This window comes from Suricata suricatta, chromosome 1 (genome assembly GCF_006229205.1).
Source record: "Suricata suricatta isolate VVHF042 chromosome 1, meerkat_22Aug2017_6uvM2_HiC, whole genome shotgun sequence".
Taxonomy (NCBI): domain Eukaryota; kingdom Metazoa; phylum Chordata; class Mammalia; order Carnivora; family Herpestidae; genus Suricata; species Suricata suricatta.
The window spans coordinates 93,476,966-93,486,878 of record NC_043700.1 but is presented as its reverse complement, the minus strand read 5'-3'; positions in this window follow the sequence as shown (position 1 = coordinate 93,486,878).

Below are 9,913 nucleotides of genomic sequence, written 5' to 3'. Positions count from 1 at the left end.
CATCATTTGCAAGAATTTATTTTCAATGAAATTTGTATTGGTGGGGGGTATGATGACAAATGAAATATCTTACTGAATCTTTGTTATAAGTGAAGTTAACCTTCATCTTTGCAACAGAAATAAAACTTTTTCAAATTCAAGTGAAGTGTGGTACACTAGGACTAAGATTTAAAGACATACTTTTAGCATTCACCATAAAAACTCTCAGAGGAAGTCTTTTCTTGTACTGTACAGTATGCATTTGCAGACTTGTAATGGCATTAGGATGCATGTAGGCAATTCTGACAAATGTGTAACATCATATAGGTAAGCTAAGGGCTCTTTGCCCATAATGATTGAATATCTTGGAGTATGACAGACTCTTCAAACCCTCATGCAATGTGTGATATATTCAAGATAAATATACTGAAAACATTTGTGAGTCTCCATATCCGAGATATATAATTAAAACAAATAGATTCACAGAATGTTCAAAAACACACTAAAATATGCACTGCATAAAATCAGGTAATTCCAGGTGACCCATTTTTGCATACTTCTAATTTTATTAGTTTATGAATCAATTTAGCAAACTCTCAAATCAAGTTGCAAAGTATAAAGTACAGTAATCAGGGTGTTCTGGCATAAAGTTAGAATCTTAATCTATATATCATTTTAGCCCAAATAAAATAACCAACAATGTACTAAGTTCTTTGGCAATGTCTCTTAGTTCCCTATTTCAAATTGAAACCGTATTGTGTATGGTGCAGACATTGATCAAAATAAGGTTCCATTTTGCTCAAGCGGTCTGATCACTCAGGTCATCCTTCTCTTCTTTTTTTCACACAGTCTTAGGCCAGAATGTTGCCAAAAACAGAGTTCTTGATATTTGACTTTCAGGTCAAATATCAAGATTCAAGATGTATCTAAAGTGATACATCTAGGGAAGTATCTCTTTAGAAATGCAGTATGAATAAGACAATGAATGCAGCATAACCTACTCCAGAAATGGGTGAATCCCTCTACAGGTATAAGTCTGAAGGAAATATAGCTATCGTGTCCTGAAACTGGGGTACTTCTAGTCAGAAAGTCAGATGATGAAATGGACTCTTCATGAGAAACTGATAAATTTGGGAAATGGATTTGGATAAACAGAAAATGGAAAACAAAAACAAACTTACAAACTTACAAACAGTTCTGCTTTGGCAGAACTGTCATCAAGAAACTTTGGTTGTTGTTTATCTGCTATATAACAGGAAACCATTAATATCTTAAAAAACATTTCTTCTAACCCATGCAAAAAGCTTATGATAGCAGATGCTGCTTTCAGGGATACCTGGATCTAGAGAGTGAATCAAAACCAGAATTTGTTTTTTTAAGTTTTTGGACATCAGTGTATAATAGTGCTCTGTGATAGATGATTTGAACTGTCAGTATTATAACATAGAAAAAACACATTTACATTTGAAATCTTAATTTATACAGCTCTAAATCAAGAACAGAATGAGTCCAAGAAATGTTCCACAGATTTTAAAGTGGCAAAATCAATTATCTATAATTTATAGTCAGCTTTCTGTCCAAATTAAGAACCAATCCCTGGCCATTCTGCATTTAATGCACTTATAAGTGGATATTTGTGGAACATTGACTGAAAAGCATAATTACTCCCTAGAAAATTAGTCTGTAAGTGAATCTTGGAAACACACATTTTTAATTTGCTCAGCACTGTGTTCAGCACTGGGAAAAACTAAACAAACAAGGTGAATTTTGCCTTTGAGAAACTTGTATTTGGTGACTAGACTGTCCCTTTTCCAAAACACTTAAGCATCTGCGTAGTTGTGCTTTGTGAGAATAATTTCAGTATTTTCAAAGATATTCCTCTCTGCACTCATGTGTGTTCCACATGCAGCCTCCTGGACACTCAATAAAATCAATAACTTCCTGAACTTTGACAACATACTGCATCTTCAAAAGGAACAAAATAATAGGTTTAGTGACTTTTAAAGAAAAGTTTAGACAAGTTACTAATATTTTTCAGCAGTTCCTACATGGCCTATTTAAGTTAGACTTAGTTAATATTCCTAGTGTTTGAAAGCTATTGCCTTGAACTATTATCAACTTTGTTCTCTCATCTACTATTTATTTTGAAACTAGTTCATTTGTTTTTAGAATTACACTTTTTCACAAAATTTGGTGTCATCCTCAGTAAAAAGTATTTGAGGTTGTCCACACGCAGCATGTTTTGCTCAGTTTGTGGTAAATAAAACTAAAGTATAATTTGGGTAAAATTACTGAGTAAATTGCCTCTGACAAGTTGTCAAGCTACCTCAAAGTTCCTTTGCTTTCCAATTCCAATTATTTTAATTTTCCAGTGTAATTTTTCTGGCCTCATTCAGATTGTCATAGGATCCACTTATGTCTATGTCCTGTAGGAAGACAGTCAAAACTGTGAGAAAAAAGAGTAATTAAATGATTCATGTTTTTCTTGAGATTTTGTTTTTTAAACCATATATTTTTTTCTAAGTATTCTGGCAAAACTGCATAAAATAACTCTATGTGTCCTGTTTTTTTTCTGTAAAATTTCTCCAGAGCATTCAGTATTTCACTTTATGTAGTTCAAGATTTTCATTGAAGCAAATTACATATCCCCTGAACGGTGCTGCATTTAATAACTAGCAAAAATTGTTTGGTAGACTCAATTATCATATGAGATAATAAAAAATTGCACTTAATAAATTCAGAATATAAATGTTATTATTATCATTGATGTTACAAAACAAATGAAATATATCTTAAATATTTAATTCTACCACAAATCCATTTTAGAATAATAACTGATTGTTATAGTTTGAAAGTATTAATTAGAGTATTTGGTTTCATTTTGTGGCTCTACCAATCTCAGTTATATTTTTTAATAAGTTGCAAAGGCCAATAACAAAGTATAATGCTGTAATAGTTTTATTAATAATATACTGTAACAAAGATAGCATGCAGAATAATGAATGGGGTGCCCCCAGAGCACCCTGAAGTAGTAAAACATTTTGCCTATAATTTCAAACATTGAAAAAAAACAAAGTGTTTAATATGTTGGCTTTCAAAATGTGTCTTAGTAAAACTTTTGGGATAATTTTGAGGCAAATTCAAAGACAAATACAAAAATACTAATTTCAGTATTAATTAACCTAAGATGACCACTTTAACAATTCTCCTAATATTAAAATTGTTACAAAAATCAGTTTATGAACAAGATCAGTTTAAAAAGGAAGTAAAGTAGTAAATATAACAATCTAAATATGATATCTTATGACTACAACTCTTTGATAGCACATACAGACACAAATTTATTCACACTTAAATGGAGTGAATTGTGATCTTTTTCAAAATTGAGCCTTCTTGAGTATTTTTGACAATTTTATACCATTGAGACCTGAGGAAATATTCTAAACTTTCTGGAAATAAGGATTTAAGGAGAATGACTAGGCCGTTAGCATGCTGAATGTCCTCTTGGTTCCAAAAGGCTATGATGTGAACAGAAAGTCACTGATGAGTTGCTGAAGAAGGCATCTCTAGAGTGACCATTGAAGCAGCGACTTACCTCTCACAGAGGCAGACAAAGGAGCAAAGCCCTCACCAAGTCTGGGAGCTGGAGGGGCCGGGGTGTGTGCATTGTAACAAGGGACCCAGAGGAGCTCCAAAGAAGGAAAGAAGAGAAGCCGCGTCCAATAACCCAAGGACTTTGGTGATGCTCATGAGTTGCCTCTCTAAGCTATTTTATAATTTTTTAATGTTTTTATTATTTATTTCTCACAGATAGAGAGACAGAGTATGAATGGGGAGGGAGGAGGAGCAGAGAGAGACGGACCTACAGAATCCAAACCAGGCTCCAGACTCCAAGCTGTCAGCACAGAGCCTGATGCAGGGTTGGAGCTCACAAACTGTGAGACCTGAGCCAAAGTCTGATGCTTAACCAACTGAGCCACCCGGGTGCCCCCTCGCTAAGCTGTGTTAAATGTTGACAGAACAGACCATTTAACTCCAACTTTAACTTTAGTTGCTCAAAGTAACTTTTTTTTCAATCTTGAAAAATACATGGAAGATTTTGATAACACAGATTTATGGTATTAAACTTATAAGAAACCTAACAAGCAGGAAATTCATGAATGAGCTTTTGATGTATATCTTTTTGGAGGAGCGAGCACTAGGAACCCTCACTGAAAGCATGCCTGTTAACTTACTGAATGTTTATTAAGCGCTTTATTTATGTAAGTGACAGCACTATCAAACCGCACAGCCTTAATGAGAACTTATCATCCAACACTCAATTCCTATTGCAAAATTTCTAATATGCATGAAATTAAAGCATACCTAAGAAATTATATTTAATATCAACTTGCTTTGTACTTTAGTTTGTTCAATAGTTGAGATAAATCTCTTCCCAGTAATGGCAAAAGATGCACCAATGTGATAGTTATATAAGTAACATTCTCACGCAATTTACCCTTTGATGTTTTTCTACGATGCAATTGTAAGCCATCACTCTCCAATCTGTCATATTACTGTCATTATTGCCATCGTTTGTGACCCTGCCTTTTATATTCAGCATCATTTCAGATTCTTTGGTTTAAAGTGGGGAACTAATGCCTTCCTGCTTCAAACCAGGCTGGATTGTCAACTCTCTTTGTTTCTCGGAATTCCGTGGCTAAGCCAGTGTTTGATGCTTGCCTTCACTGCTGGCAGCCCACCCGCCTCATCAGGGCTCATGACAGCTGTCTAGGCCTCGCTGTCATCTATTCTCTACACAACTGTAATGCAGGGAAATTGTGCCATGGCAAACACATTTTCATTTTTCATAATTGTGCTACATAATTACATCGTCATGGACTACAAAAGAATCTCCCTTTCATTTTGATTTTCAGACAACAATGAATTTCCTTCCTTCAACATTAGGAACTTATTAGAATCAAGGTAGATATTGACAAAAAGTTTGGGAGATAGTGATCACTATTCCACCTATGTTTATTTTGTTTTGTTTGTTTCTGTTTTTTGTTTTTTGTTTTTTTTAAATTTTTTTTAATGTTTTTTTTTTTATTTTTGATACAGAGAGAGACAGAGCATGAGAGAGGAAGGGTAAGAGAGAGAGAGAGGGAGACACAGAACCAAAAGCAGGCTCCAGGCTCTGAGCTAGCTGTCAGCACAGAGCCCGACGTAGGGCTCGAACCCATGAATGTGAGATCTGACCTGAGCTGAAGTCGGAGGCTTAACTGACTGAGCCACCCAGGCGCCCTGTTTTTTGTTTACTATGTGTTGGCTTGTGCTGATCATAGCAGAGCATGGAACTACAAAACAACACCCCAGTCCTAGGGACAACTTGATTTATAGATAAGATACACTTCTGTCAAAATTAAAAGTAAAAACATATTTGGCAGTAAGATTTAGTCCTTTGAAATGAGTTGTTATTCTTCCCAAATTTAGTTACAAATACTGAGGATCAAAATGGGTAAATGACCCCTAACTGCCACAGGTTGATAAGGTGAAGACAAAGAACTTGAAGTGAACTTGAACTGGATTTCAAAGTTCACTCTTACTCCCTAATATGTGTATAAGCCTTTTCAGCTTTCAAAGAGTCTTCAAATGAGTTATGTAATTTGAACATTATATCACACCTGTGAGGTTGATTAAGAATGATTGTTGCATTTTATTGAGAGGAAAATAGAGACAAAAAGACAATGAGACAAAAGAAGAGTTAATAACTGGTGGAGTTAGTGCTAAATAGACTTGCTAGGCCCCATTTGGGGTGTTTTCTTCCAGTTTATTATGGTAAAGTGTGGAAAGGGTGAAATACCAGAATATCATCTTTGGCATTAAACTAAACTGAGCCAGGAATGGTCATGTTAAAAATAATGATGTTTGGAATTCACATCTGGCAGTAGTGAATTTTACTGAAAATTAGGAACCAATATTTAAGAAACAAGAAAGAAAATATGACATCAACAAGCTGAAATAGATTAATGTATAGAAAAGTTCATTAAAATGTGCTAAGCTACTGAATATACATTATTTAATTTAATTAGTTGATTTCATTTGTCTCACAACTACCTTAATTTTATTACCTGATTTGCACCTGCAGAAATTGAGGGATAAAGTGTTGTACAAAGTCATATTTCTGATGGAGAGTAAAACTGGAATTTCAACCCAGGTAACAAGTCAATTTTACTACTAAATATGCCAATAAAATGCACATTAGCCAAAGTTCTCTCCTATTCCTTAACTTTTGTTTATGATTCTTAACATGGTGTGTCCTTGCCATGTTTTCCTACAACATGACTTACATATCTGCATTTTCTCTTTTGTGTCTTTTTGCTTGAGATGTTAATCCTGAACCAATGTGCTTCTGTTATTATTTCTTTGTTATTCTTCTGTGTATCAAGATGATAGTAATACCTACTATGGTGTGAAGAGTAAATGGATTCATTTACATAATGTGCTTAGAACAAAAAGTGTCCACACATAATCAGAAGTCCATCAATAATGCAGATCATTTTTCTCCAAACTTTTAATGAGCATCCATAATGATTTTAATCCTGAGGCTGGGGTTTCTACTGTCATACTAGTAGAATTTCATCTGGCCTCTAGTCAAAGGAGGAGAAAAAATACCAAACTAATCTTTTAATATTCTTGTATGAAAATGTAAGGTCTTTACTCTGCAGAAGAGGCAAATGAATTTGAAAGACCTTTCTAATATCATGAAGACAGGACAGGGTCTACATGGACAATCTTAAAGGTTAGTAATCTAGAGTGCAAAATGGGCAACTATGATATGTCACTATTAGTACTCCTCATTAGACTTGAGGTAATGAGCTCAAAGTTTTATTTATTTATTTATTTATTTATTTATTTATTTATTTCATTTGGGAGGGGGACATACCAGTGGGGGACAGGGGTAGAGGGAGGGAAATAGAGAATCTTAAGCAGGCTCCACACTCAGCACAGAGCCTGAAGTGAGGGTGGATCCCACGACCCTGGGATCAAGACCTGAGCCTGACCTCAACAGACTAAGCCATTCAGGTGTCCCTAGTTAAATATTTATTGTCAAAATATATTCTCTTCAGAAAGCCATTGTGGGTACATTGTTTTACCTTTCTAAATCGAAAATTTCTTTTATACTGAAATGAGTTGGTTTTCCCTTGCAGTTTGCAGCCAGGAAAGTCACAGTCGAGGCATAAATGGGATGCCAGTTGAGTTAACATAATGATTTCTAGAGCAGCCAATTTAGTATCTTCCTCAAGTATCAAAGTTATAAATCATCATAAGGTCTCTGCAGGAACCATTGTTCTTGTGAAAGGGAACTGTGCATATGTAATATTATTGCCCATCAATTATTATTGTGAATAATAGAATACTTGAAAAGCATCGAGTGAAATAAGTCAGACAGAGAAAGACAAATATTGCATGATCTCATTTACATGTGGGATTGAAAAAAATGAACTCACTGAAACAGAGAAGAGTGGTGTTTGCCAGAGGCTGGGGCCAGGGGTTGGGAGAAATGAGTGAAGGGGGGGTTAAAACTTACAAACTTCCAATTATAAGGTAAATAGGTCGTGGGGATATAATGGTGACTATAGTTGTAGATATTCTGTATATTTGAGAGTTGCTAACAAAATAGATTTTATAAGTTCTCAACTCAAGGAAACAAATTTGTAAATATGTGAGGTGATGGATGTTAACTAAATTTACTGTGGTAATCATTTCACAATATATACATATACCAAACCATTATGTTGTACAACTTAAACTAATACAATGCTATATGTCTATCATATCTCAATAAAATTGAGGGAAAAAAGACAGTATAACGCCTACATACAACCAACAAAAACCTACAAATGATTCTTCTCTGAAATGCAAAGTTCCAAATGGTTTATAAGGCTTTTCTAAACAGTAAAAATTATAAAATAATGAATCACTCATAAATTTATAATGCTTCATCTTTCTTTTGAGATATTTTATGTCAACGTGGTCATCACTTTAAAATTTACCTTTTAATTTTACCTTTAAAACTTTAGAATACCGATTTCAAATTACTGTTGCTGTAAGAATATGATATAAAAACAAGGCAGTAGCACTCTGAAAGACAGAAAAGTCTTCCTGAAGTTCTTTACAATAATGAGGTAAATAACAATACCTTGGAAACATTAATTTTATTTTCTAAAATGATTTTCCTCTTACAATATTCCAGGCTTTACAAATAAGTTCTAAAAAATAGAAGTGTGCTAAAGAAAGGTAAGGGGCATTTTCAGGCAAGTCACAAAAAGAAAAATTAATATTAGTAAAACAATTTTTTATACTTTGTTTAAAAGTACTTATTTTGACTTAGTTCTCACTTAAGTAATGCTAAATTACAGTATGAAGCCCACATTAGTCCCTCCTCCTCAGTAGCCGCATTATACAGGGTTGCTGATCAAATAATAAAATAGCATTAGCTGACTAATATGGTTTACAAAATTTTCTTCCTGTTTCTGGGAGTTCTATGAATTACATTATATAGACTCCTTCCTTTCAAGGAACAAAGGATATTCCAGTGAAAATACTGTTGCCTCCAGACAAATAAGCAAACGTTACTTACTATAGAGCATAATGCTTTCGGAAACTGTGATGTTCTAAATTTCTGGGTGCCCTTATGCTGAATGTCTGCTAATTTAAAAAGTCACTGTAGATTCACATCAGTAGAAGTTGGATTCTAAATACAAAGCAGAATTTATCTTCTGTAACTTCTATAATGCTAATAAAATGTTTTGTCAGAATTCTCATTTCTCTCTCCCTTATTTGATTATGTGTAAACTCGTGTTGATTTATGTTCTCATTTCTTCCTACATACACTTTAGCACACTGGTGTTTCACAGTAGTTACAACGACACGTAAAAAGCCCACCAATGGAGAAGAAAGAAGAGAAACACTTGGTTCAAGTGATATTTGAAGCACAGTATGCAAAACGCATTAACAAAAGATGCCCAGATACCCTCCTGCTGAAGCTACTGTCTTGGGTGCACCTAGCATGTAGGAGGTGAAGGGAGGCTGGAGGGGTGTTCCCTGGATGCTGCTCACTGAATCCCCCCTGCACCCGACACAACCTCTTAAGGGATGGGGTTTGGGGGCAAACCCTCAACTTGAAATTGGCTCTCATCTCACATCTTCTTTTAAAATTACATATCCAGGGGTGCCTGGGTGGCTCAGCTGGTTAAGCGTGGTTAGGCTCAAGTCATGATCTCACCGTTCCATGAATTCGAGTCCTGCATCAGGCTCCATGCTGACAGTGCAGAACCTGCTTGGGATTCTCTCTCTCTCTCTCTCTCTCTCTCTCCCCCTCTTTCTGTACTTCCCTCTCTCTCTCCCAAATAAATAAACTTAAAAAATTACATTTATGCTATTACTCAAGTTTTCTGAACGACAGTCTCTTTAATCCGCACCCCCACCCCCAATGATTGAAAAGTTTCATTAAATGTAATATAAGAATCTACATATGTAGAGTGTAAAGCAAAATGCAAATATGTTCAGGACTGCCTCACTGGTACCTTATTTCTAGCACTCCACCCTTGCATGTGTGCTTTCTTTCTTCTAAATCTTTCTAAAGCCTGGATAAATCATGTCTTAATGGAAAAGAGAATAATCTAAGAAATCTAATTAGAATTTGTTTTAAAGTAATGAATGATACTTTTTGTTTTGATGTTTTTAAAGACTAGAGGCTAATACAAAAAAACGTATAATATAATTCTTAGTGAATTCTACCTTTCAGTTTACATAAAACGTGGTCCTGAAGTACAGGAGAAGATATTCTGAGGTGTAGTTACTTTATTTTCTTTCATTTCGGCATTTGACTAGAGTATAGACATGATTGAGGTCTAGGATCCTCAGATAAGAAACAAAGCAGATGGAGATA